We start from the raw sequence: 12,143 nt of genomic DNA on the forward strand, positions 1-12,143 counted from the left end.
AAAGCTATCATCCTTAAGGTCTTAAATTCCCTGACTTCCTCATAGATTAGGTCTTGTTTTTATGTGCTCATCATCGAATCCTAGGCTTTTGCTTCCTATGCTTTCTATCCAATTGCAATTTTATAGTTATTTGATTTCTTGTGGAAGTCTAGCTACATCCAGACTGTCAGCCCGTGAATGATGGGGCCCTGTCTGTTTTGTTCACGCATCTATGCTAAGCGCTCTGCACAGAACCTGGCCACAGGAGTTTAGGACCCTAGTTTCCACAGAGTGTGAGAGTCAGAATTCCCCAGTTCAAATACTAGCTTTGCCACTTACTAGCTGTGTGATTTAGGGCAAGGCACTTAAGTTCTCTGGCTTTAGTTTTCTTTTGTATAAAGACAGGATGGTTAATAGTATCTACCTTATAGGATCATTATGGAGGTTAAAAGAGATGCATTTATAAACCAGAGCACTGGCAGCTCTGTGCCATGCATGTTTCTAAATACTGGGATAGATATGGCAGTAAACAAGACAGAGATCCTTGCTCTTATACATTTATACTCCAAGGAGAAGATGAACAAAGGGCAATGAGAGACAAATACCCAGGAGAAGTTAAGAAGTGATAAGTGAAATTGAGAGGAAAAAGAGAAGGAAGAAGAAGAAAAAGGTTAATGTGTGAAGAGCAGGTAGGTTTGGGTAGAGGGGTAATGCATACTGAGTGTTCTTGGATGGCCTCTCTGTAGACCAAATACTTAAGCTGATATTTGAATGAGAAAAAGGAACTATCCATGTGAAAAACTGAGGGAAGAATGTTCTAGTCAGAGGGTTCAGGAAATCTCTGTCATAGAAAAGAGCTTTGGTCGCCAGGGGACAGCAAGAGTTTATATTATAGGCAATAAAATGGTAGACAGAGGAAGGGGTTCAAAGGTAATTAACATCCTGACTGACAGGGACTTCCCTTAGGTGGTCCAGTGGTTAAGAATCTGCCTTCCAATGCAGGGGATGCAGGATCGACTCCTGGTTTGGGAATTTGGATCCCACATGCTGTGGGGCAACTAAGCCCATGTGCCCAAACTAGAGAGTCTGTGTGTTGCAACTAAGACCCGATGCAGGCAAGTTAAAAACAATGAAAAAATCCTGATTGACACATAGTAACCATGTGATAAATGTTAGTTGCTGATGTTGCCTTTGTTGTCATTTTAATTATAAAGAATAAATATTTTTAAATGAGTAAATCAATGTTTGAATAGAAATGAATATGATTACTCTCAGGGAGGATGAAAAAATTGGGACATAGGAAGACGAAGAAACTTATCAAGATCCATTTATACTTTGCCTATGGCAGACTTGTCATAGGAGTTGGAGATGAAAAGATAAACCTTATTTTGCTTTGAGGAAACCATGATAAGTTGTAATATGAAGACAGAGACAAAACAACTTCCTTATTTTGAAGGAAGTTCCGTTAAAAGGATTGAAGGTACAGAACATTTTGTTCATCCATGGAGCTGACTGTAACCATTTTCAGTGGAAATTTGTTGATGCAGCCTGATTAGTATAGTTTCCATTTCTTCTTTGTTGGGCAGCATACCCTGCTTTTCTTCTGAAAGAATCCTCTTCCTGGCTGTAAATGGTTGCAACTTTAATGGGATAGCATCTGACTCAGGCCATTTCCAACACTGGCATTCTTCATTGACAAGGTCACAGAAGATCATATGATATGAGTTTGTTTAATTACAAGCCAATTCTAAATCTTTGGACGAAACTACATGAGAAAAGTGCTCTTTTCCCACTGCATAGTCTCTAATCCTAAAGTGGGCCAGTACTTGGTAATCTCAAAGGGAGCTCAAACTTAAAAATGAAGGCAGGGAGGAGGAAGTTAGGGCTTAAAGAGAGAGAACAACCACTGAAGATACTGTTGAGAACCTGACCTGAATACTCGTAAACTTTTAAATTATTGATACAGCAAACTACTTTTATGCTTAAGCCCATTTGAATTAGCTCCTCTGTCACTTTTGAAGAACAAATCTTAATTGAAAGAGAGACTTGGACAGTCAAATAGAGTTTGGGAAATGCAAAAGTACCTAAATAATATTAAATGCTAAATAAATGTAAAATGTAATTTTTATATAACCTGCCAGAATTGGCTTTAATATATGTTTCAGAAAGTTTGTTTGTTTTCTTAACATGACAGGTATGAGGGGCTGCTGCCTTCTATACATTAAAAAAACTCTTCTATCCTTTTCTCTTAACCTCTTTTCCTTGATATATCTCATCTCTGAGCTTCCCCCAATCACTTGAAAAATACAAAATAGATCATGTCAAAGCGAAAATTGCACCAAACTTAAACACATAAGTACTGTTTTTTTTTTCAAGGTGATTGCCATAGGGGTGAGAGACCAGAACTGGATCTAAAATCAACTCTACTGAAGCAATGGACTAGAGAGTTTTTAAGAGCTGGGGGAGGCAGTGGGTGAGGGAGAGATGGGAGTTAGTTACAGGCCATGTGTGTTTGCTAACTGGTCTTACCAGAAAGAAAAGTCCACTTTCTTGTATCTTCATGACAAGAGGTAGTTTTACAACTTGGAACATTTAGGACACCAAAGTTAGGCTCCTTCCCTACCATGCAAACTAGGAGACTGGGGTGATATCTCCCTTAATGTTTACACCTCAGAGGCTCCCGAGTCCTTGAGAAAGACAGTTCCAAGGGACAGAAGGCTTTTAAAAAGATTTGTATCTTGAAGGAGTAGGGAAATAATTTATAATTACAACTTTCTATTTAAAATTTTCTTCAAGAAAAGGAGGTCAATGAAAAGAAAAAGCCTGTATGAGTTTAATGGCTCTGAGGGGAGTGTTAAGTCCATCTTGGTCAACCAATAAGAGATGCACCTAACATTTCCCCCAGGCACTGTCTTTGTGTGCACAGCAAAAACAGCCACATAAATGCTATGATGTCTTTCTAAATTTGCTCAGTTGTAAAGTGGATAAACTGGACCCTCTTCTCTGGAAATAGAAACTCAGCCCCACTCTGGCTGAGACTATTTCAAGATTAGACTGATGACAAAGACAGCTTGTCTTTTGTAAACAGAAATTCCCAAACCATCTCTACCTTTAACATTGAAAAAGTATAATAACTATATTGCATGATTTCTGCAAGGACAAGAAGATATATATATATATATATATATATATATATATATATATAAAACACTAGACATAGAAATCTATACCTAATAGGTTTTCAAAAAGGTTATACTTATTGCTTAGTATTATTCACTTTAAAAAGGTTCATTTTGAATTAAAGAACATATAAGATTTGAATAATTATTGAAGCAGAGCTTGTGTGTTGAGGGTCCTTGGGCTGAATTTTGCCTATAGCCACATTTTGTTTGATCTGTACGGTAATTTGCTTATTATTTGCATGCATGTTTATTTGGTTTTAATACATTTAGGTTAGTTTACAATATTATTAAGTTGGAGGATTTCATACAAATATCCAAATTGAACTATTCCCTTGTTGGTGGATATTTAATTTGCTTCCAAGTTTTTGCTAATATAAATACTGCTTGATCATGCCTTCTCTTAAGGACCAATGAGTATCTCTAGAGTAGATACTAGGACGTGAAACTGTTAGATCATGGAAGATAGATACTTAACATTAATTCAGATGTGACAGAATTGCCTCCAAAGTACTGAACTAATCAACAGTCTAGCAGAACATGTGGTGATAACTATTTCCTCCCAACTTCTCATATGTTTTATTATGTTTCCTCCAATTAAATAAATTAAATTATATTTTATTTTTTACTTTCTTGAAGATTTGTGAGGCAAATCTCTTTGCTCATAAGTTTTGATGGTTTGTGTCTATTTCCATGAATTCCCTGAAGTAATACCACTACAATATTGTAAAGTAATTAGCCTCCAACTAAAATAAATAAATTTATATTAAAAAAAAGAAAACTTGAAACTTTTGAAGTATTCTTCTGTGAAATATTCCTTTTTCTCCCACCTAGATTTTCCCCATTATAGTCCTCATTAATGATTCACATCATTGTTTTAATCAGTTCCTTCTTTGGATCCACAAGGTAGAATTTGTTTAATCCTTAGCACATTTATCAGGTAACTGTCATGAGTGTCAGATGATTCCCTGGCAGCACAAGAATGCCAGAGGAGTTACTGCATGTAAAGTTCTAGAAACAGAATGGGAGAGGTGAGGGCATGTAGTAAACAACCTTGGCTAGTCTTTCAGTTTTTAGGAGAATAACTCTGATGCGTAGTAAATGTTTGTTTAGTGAATGAATATGGTACCACTTTTGGATAACGGATTATTACAAATGTAATCAGTTCACATTCCTGTATGCCTCTAATCAAATTTGCCCTTTATGACAATGAGCTAATTCCAGGGGCCTGCTTGCTCTCATTATGTTAATCCTCTAGGAGAGTATGTATTTGCTGTAGCACTTCAAAGTGTTTTTGTAAGCTTTTTCCTTGGTCACCCTTAATACCTTGGCTAATGAGATGGGACAGGGTGGTGGGGATGGGGGGCTTCCTTGCTTTAGGTTTGTTTGTTTTCCTCACCCATTCCCAAGCCAAGCCAGTTATCTTCATTTACCCATTTTGCACTTTCCTATTCAAAGAGAAGAAAGGGAAAAATAGAATATTGTGTTGTCAGCAAACATTCTGTCTTAAATAATTGAATAACAAGCACTATATCCCAAAATACCTCCAAAAATATGTGTAGCAGATAAGGAGGAAAACAAAAATCTCTTCCTTCTATAGGCCAAACTGAGTGACAGCCTGAAACCTTGCATTCATAACAGTGTACAAAACAGTGTGTCTGCATTCATTTTTGTGCATGAGCATTTAACATACATTGCTGGTGGAAAATAGATCATTGTTTTAGAAATGTCTTAACCATCTGCATTAAACTAAAAGGCCTGAGGAATGCATGCGAGTGTAACAAGGATTATGTCTCCCAGCCCCATCCTAGGTTGTGATCTTTTTTCATTTATTTTATTTTTTAATATAAATTTATTTATTTTAATTGGAGGCAATTACTTTACAATATTGTAGTGGTTTTGCCATACATTGACATGAATCCGTCACAGGTGTACATGTGTTCCCCATACTGAACACCCCTCCCTCCTCCCTCCTCATCCCATCCCTCTGGGTCATCCAAGTGCACCAGCCCCAAGCACCCTGTATCGTACATTGAACCTGGACTGGTGATTCGTTTCATATGATAATATACATGTTTCAATGCCATTCTCCCAAATCGTCCTACCCTCGCCCTTTCCCACAGAGTCCAAGACTGTTCTATACATCGGTGTCTCTTTTGCTGTCTCACATACAGGGTAATCATTACCATCTTTCTAAATTCCATATATATGTGTTAGTATACTGTATTGGTGTTTTTCTTTCTGGCTTACTTCACCCTGTATAATAGGCTCCAGTTTCATCCACCTCATTAGAACTGATTCAAACGTATTCTTTTTAATGGCTGAGTAATATTCCATTGTGTATATGTACCACAGCTTTCTTATCCATTTGTCTGCTGATGGACATTTAGGTTGTTTCCATGTCCTGGCTATTATAAACAGTGCTGCGATGAACATTGGGGTACACGTATCTCTTTCAATTCTGGTTTCTTTGGTGTGTATGCCCAGCAGTGGAATTGCTGTGTCATATGGCAGCTCTATTTCCAGTTTTTTAAGGAATCTCCACACCGTTCTCCGTAGTGGCTGTACTAGTTTTCATTCCCACCAAGAGTGTAAGAGGGTTCCCTTTTCTCCACACCCTCTCCAGCGCTTATTGCTTATAGACTTTTGGATCACAGCCATTCTGACTAGTGTGAAATGGTACCTCATTGTGGTTTTGATTTGCATTTCTCTGATAATGAGTGATGTTGAGCATCTTTTCATGTGTTTGTTAGCCATCTGTATGTCTTCTTTGGAGAGATGTCTGTTTAGTTCTTTGGCTCATTTTTTGATTGGGTCGTTTATTTTTCTGGAATAGAGCTGCAGGAGTTGCTTATATATTTTTGAGATTAATTCTTTGTCAATTGCTTCATTTGCTATTATTTTCTCCCATTCTGAAGGCTGTCTTTTCACCTTGCTTGTAGTTTCCTTTGTTGTGCAGAAGCTTGTAAGTTTTATTAGGTCCCATTTGTTTATTTTTGCTTTTATTTCCAATATTCTGGGAGGTGGGTCATAGAGGATCCTGCTGTGATTTATGTCAGAGAGTGTTTTGCCTATGTTTTCCTCTAGAAGTTTTATAGTTTCTGGTCTTATGTTTAGATCTTTAATCTATTTTGAGTTTATTTTTGTGTATGGTGTTAGAAAGTGTTCTAGTTTCATTCTTTTACAAGTGGTTGACCAGTTTTCCCAGCACCACTTGTTAAAGAGATTGTCTTTTCTCCATTGTATATTCTTGCCTCCTTTGTCGAAGGTAAGGTGTTCATAGGTGCGTGGATTTATCTCTGGGCTTTCTATTTTGTTCCATTGATCTATATTTCTGACTTTGTGCCAGTACCATACTGTCTTGATGACTGTGGCTTTGTAGTAGAGCCTGAAGTCAGGCAGGTTGCTTCCTGCACTTCCATTCTTCTTTCTCAAGATTGTTTTGGCTATTCGAGGTTTTTTGTATTTCCATACAAATTGTGAAATTATTTGTTCTAGCTCTGTGAAAAATACCGTTGGTAGCTTGATAGGGATTGAATTGAATCTGTAGATTGCTTTGGGTAGTATACTCATTTTCACTATATTGATTCTTCTGATCCATGAACATGGTATATTTCTCCATCTATTAGTGTCCTCTTTGATTTCTTTCACCAGTGTTTTATAGTTTTCTATATATAGGTCTTTTGTGTCTTTAGGCAGATATATTCCTAAGTATTTTATTCTTTTTGTTGCAATAGTGAATGGAATTGTTTCCTTAATTTCTCTTTCTGTTTTCTCATTGTTAGTGTATAGGAATGCTAGGGAGTTCTGTGTGTTAATTTTATATCCTGTAACTTTACTATATTCATTGATTAGCTCTAGTAATTTTCTGGTGGAGTCTTTAGGGCTTTCTATGTAGAGGATGATGTCATCTGCAAACAGTGAGAGCTTTACTTCTTTTCCAATCTGGATTCCTTTTATTTCTTTTTCTGCTCTGATTGCTGTAGCCAAAATTTCAAAACTATGTTGAATAGTACTGGTGAGAATGGGCACCCTTGTTTTATTCCTGACTTTAGGGACAAGGATTCTTCAATATCCACAAATCAATCAATGCAATACACCACATTAACAAATTGAAAAATAAAATCATATGATTATCTCAATAGATGCAGAGAAAGCCTTTGACAAAATTCAATATCCATTTATGATAAAAACCTTCCAGAAAGCAGGAATAGAAGGAACATACCTCAACATAATAAAACCTATATATGACACACCCACAGCAAACATTATTTATTTTAGTTGTAGCCTAAAATCAGCTTAGAAAATGATGGGAAAGAAACATCCTATCCTTGAGTCAATAGCCCTGGTTTAAGTGAGAATTTTGTTTACAGAATTGAAATGCTTTTTTCAGCCCTATTTTAAATAACTTTCTGCCACTTCTCCTCGGAAAGCATGCCAGTTTAAAGACTTGCCTATTAGGAAAACCTTGCTGATATTCAGCCCAACTCAACAATTTATCTTTTTCTCTAATTGGTCCTTTGCTTTCGTGGGCTCCTTTGAGACCCACTGTGCAAGCACCACTCCTGATTGCTCTGTTGGCTTTCAGTTTCCAGAACTTGGTCAGTGTATCTTCATTTGAAAAGCCACTGGTCAGCTCTTGAAATAGATCTCTTTCCTTTCTTTATGATATATCTTGACATATATCATAGTCTTTGATCTTATGTCTTTAGAATTATGGAATGGAAGAGCAGGGAATTTCCTTAAAGACTTCCAGAATTCCCCTTTTCTATTTGAAATGAGAAAAATATACCTCAGGTATGTTAAGTGACTTATTTGGAATGTGAGTAGCTGGCAATTCAAGAGCAGGAACTCAAAACTGAAATCCCAAAATAAAAATGAAAAAGTGGCCACAGCTGAGGCAAATAAATAAGTGAAGTGGGGTGGATATGTGATAATAGAGTGTAGAGGACAAGTAGGGGAGCAATGAGGATCTGCAGAGATCTGCCCTGTGTAAAGGGGGCTGCTTTTAATCAGTACCACCACTGCCAAATATTATGAGCCCACAAGAAACATCTGAATTCTGGGTTTTTGTGTGAAATATCCTGATTTTAAAAATAATTTCAGCCAATTAAGATTATTTTAAAATTCTCAGCTGATAATCTAAACCATGTCTGAATCCAGCCTGCAGGACAGTAGTTTATAAATAATACTATAGAATCTCATGGAATTTCTGCTACATTTGCAGAATTTGTTAAGAGTTGCAAGTGTCCTGATAGTAATCTACTGTTTTTGATTTATGGCTATAGAAGCTAAATAAAAGGGAAAGAACATAATAACTTGAGTTATTGGTCATCCACACCTATGTCATGGCCTCATAGTAATGAAGTAGACTTCCCTCCCCCTTCAACTTAAGCTTGGTTTGTGTTTTGCTTTGGCAGATAGACATGACACCAGGACATGAAATGAGCTTGCATGGTTGAACTTGCCCTTTTGCATTCTTGCCTTTAGCCATGGATAGGACGTGCCTTAGGTAATCCTGGCCCAAGGAGGATGAGTGACAAGTGGAGCAGACATGGTCTCAGATGAGAGTTTGGAGCCAAGCCCAGGTGAGGTCAGCCAAGATCAGCCAAACCCCAACCAACCTTCAGGTTCTTAAGAAATAAATCACTTTTTTAAAAAGTCCATTGAAAATGTGAGGTTTTTTATCACACGGTAATAGCTAACTAATAGAAAGAGACTTTCTCAAGATTACACAGTAAGTGTTTGGCAGAATCAGAATTTAGTTAGGGCTATAAACCCCTGGTGCAGTGCATTTTCTTTTCTATGGTGCTCTTAAATGCTGGTGATCTTCAATCTGTCACTTTCTCATTTCATTCAGCCTGTCTAATTGTCAATGTTAAGTCAGAAAAATGGACTTGATCTTTGAGTCTCCTTCACAGGATTTTTTTGCAGAGATGGTATTGGTCTCTGTGTACACCTACCACAGCTTGGAAAGCAGCTTTCAGATTTCCGCAAAGACAAATGGAAATAATCTAGCTTGATTTGTTGTTAGACAATTAGGATTTGCACAACCAGAATTTGAATTTACATAAAAATTAAACCAATCTCTTTGCAAGATGAAGTAGTTTAGAATTACCACTAATTTAATTGAGGTTGCTTAAATGGCTTATAATCGGTATGATTGTTGCCAATTGCTTGCATCTTCAGCAAGGTAATCAGTACCCACTCAGCAATTTCTACCTTCAAATCAATTAAACTGTAAAACAAATTCCCTTTCTTTTAAGCAAGTTATATGGCTTGGATTTTACTTTATTTACAGTGAGGCCTTTATTGCATTCTAATCTATTTGTCAAAAAAAAAAATTCAGATAGTTTTCTCTAACTCTTTATTTTTGTTCTCAGTAATAGATTCTATGAAAATCATACCCTCTTTCAGGCTACTGAGAATAATAATAATACTGACCTCCTAGGGATTGTGATCAGATATAAATTATTACATATATACTTTTACATATATACAACAGTGTCAGGCACATAGTAAATCTTAGTAGCAAATTTTTAAATTCTTACTGTTATTATAATCTGCTATTAAGCTTACAACTGTTATTCTGTACGTATGTGTGTGCATATATATTAATACAGTATGCATGCATGCATTCATGCTAAGTCTCTTCAGTTGTGTCTGACTCTTTGCAATCCAATACTACTGTAGCCGGCCAGGCACCTCTCTTCACTGGATTCTCCAGGCAAGAATACTGAATTAGGTTGCCATTTCCTACAAAAGGGGATCTTCCTAGCACAGGGACTGAGATCACGTCTCCTGTGTCTTCTGCTTTGCAGGAATCTTTACTGCTGAACCACCTGGGAAACTATATATCTGTAGCTATATATCTATCTCTTAAGGTTATTCTGCTGATGTATTTGGGTACCCGGCAATAGAATAAATTTCCTACTATAAACCCTCAAAATGACATGGGGTTGAAAAGCTCTCTGGCTGTGATTCTAAGTGACATCAATGGCCCACTAGTTTAGGTGCTGTCATTTACCGATCTAGAGGAATTTGAATGACTGAATCATGAAAATCTGAGAATTCTCACTTGAAGAAAGTGAAAGAAACATCTTCCCTTGAAAGAGCTTAATGCTTCTCAGGACAGTGCTTCTCAAACTGTAATATGTGTGCAAACTCCATAATGATGCTGTAAAAGTGTGGCTTTGGATTCCATCAGTCTGGGATGGTGCTTGAGATTCTTCATTTCTAACAAGCTCCCAATGATACCAAAGTACAGATACTTTTGTATTCCTCTTGTGTAAATGTCAAGTATTAGAATGCTTGTTCATATGATAAGTCTGTATTTACTTTTGTTGAAAACTGCAGCCATATAGTTTTCAAAGCAATGGGACCATTTTACATTTTCTACCAGCAATATATGAGAGTTCTGATTGCTCTACATCTTTACCTTTACTCAGTATTATCGCTTCTTATTTATTATCAGTGTCATTTAGCTACTCTAATGGTGTGCAGTGGTAGCTCATTGAAGTTTTAATTTGCCTTCCCTTTCTTGATGAGGATGTTGACCAATGTGCTTAATGAGCATTTGTTTATCTTCTCCTCTGTAGCAGCAATGCAAAGCCTTCATGTATTTTTTTTTTAAATTGGGATTTTTGTCTTATTGAATGTAAGATCTATTTATAAACTCTGCATGCAAGTCCTCTATCAAATATAGGTATTGTCAATATTTTTCTCCTAGGAAAGAGAAAGGGAGAATAACCCAGGCTGGGATGACTTTAAGGAAGTGTAAGCTGATTATCTTAAACTAAAGACTTATCATCTTGAAGGTCTTCCTTGAGTGTTGAGGTTTAAAATCCAGTATGTTATTTCCTTGGCAGAAAGCCTTTGTTTGTTTGTTTGCTTGTTTTTAGCCACTTGATTCCTTTAGTCAGCAAATCAATTCATCATTATCAGTGTAAACCTGGCAGTGATGCAAGAGCAGAGCAGACCTCCACCTCCTTCAATTCAGTCCACCCTAACCCCCTGCCCTTACTAAGTCTCTTTATTACAGAGTATGTTATCTCAGAGATGAAAAAGGTGTCTCCAAAGGGACTGGAATATTGCTCTTCTTTTATGAGATTATAAAATATGGAAGAATTCTTCAGGAAACTGAATCTATTCCATAAAAACAACTCCCATGTTATCTTTTTCAGAGACCTTGGAGATGCTGGCACTGTATGAAGGCTCCAGGTCACTGACATGTCCCAAAGGACATGATTCTCAACCAAGTGAACATGGATATACACTGTGGCCAAACCATACTGAATCTGTTTCCATACTAGAGTAACACAGTATATTTGCTCTATAAATTTAACATCTTGCGTTGAATTGTCAGAGTGAAAAAAGAAAAGAAAGTTACAAGTCAGAGGCTAATGAGAAGATTGTACTTCCTCATAATAACAGTGATAACAATAAGTAATATAAGGAAGATGCCTGCTCTGTATCCCTGTATATTCAAAACTAAAGATAGTGCCAGGTATCTAGTACATACATGTCTGACATTAGTTGAATGTCAGGAAACTAAATCTTCACTAGGTACCCATCACTGTAAGAGCTTAACTTAGTACTTACCATCTCCCTTCCACAAAAACATCCAATAAATGATGTTATTTCAGTCTTACAAATAATAAAACTGAAGTTCAGACAGATCAGGTTATCAGCCCTAGCTCACACAGCTGTGGGGCTTGAACAGAAACTCAGACTTTTGAATGCTTAACCACTATTCAAAACTACCCAAAAAGTAAAAGTGTGAAATTAAACCTCTTTTTTTCAAACTACAGTTAATAATGTAAGGATGCTGCAAACTTAACTTCACACACACACACACACACACCCCATCCCTTTAAGTTCTTTTCTATATAAAACCTAAAGTGACTAAACCTAAATTAAAAAAAAAAAAATTGGAGTATAATTGATTTACAATGTTGTTAGTTTCTGCTGTACAGTAAAGTGAAT

At 36.6% G+C, this 12,143-nt stretch overlaps 1 long non-coding RNA gene across 1 annotated transcript in view; it reads left to right on the forward strand.

Moving 5' to 3' along the window:
- The first annotated feature begins 559 nt into the window (after positions 1-559).
- LOC129634789 (uncharacterized) overlaps positions 560-12,143 on the forward strand; it is a 179,869-nt gene continuing 168,285 nt past the window's right edge. Inside the window, exon 1 of the long non-coding RNA XR_008705906.1 lies at positions 560-668. This is a non-coding gene — a long non-coding RNA (uncharacterized LOC129634789). The remainder of the gene's footprint in view (positions 669-12,143) is intronic.

Source organism: Bubalus kerabau, chromosome 1, assembly GCF_029407905.1.
Source record: "Bubalus kerabau isolate K-KA32 ecotype Philippines breed swamp buffalo chromosome 1, PCC_UOA_SB_1v2, whole genome shotgun sequence".
NCBI classification, from domain to species: Eukaryota; Metazoa; Chordata; class Mammalia; order Artiodactyla; family Bovidae; genus Bubalus; species Bubalus kerabau.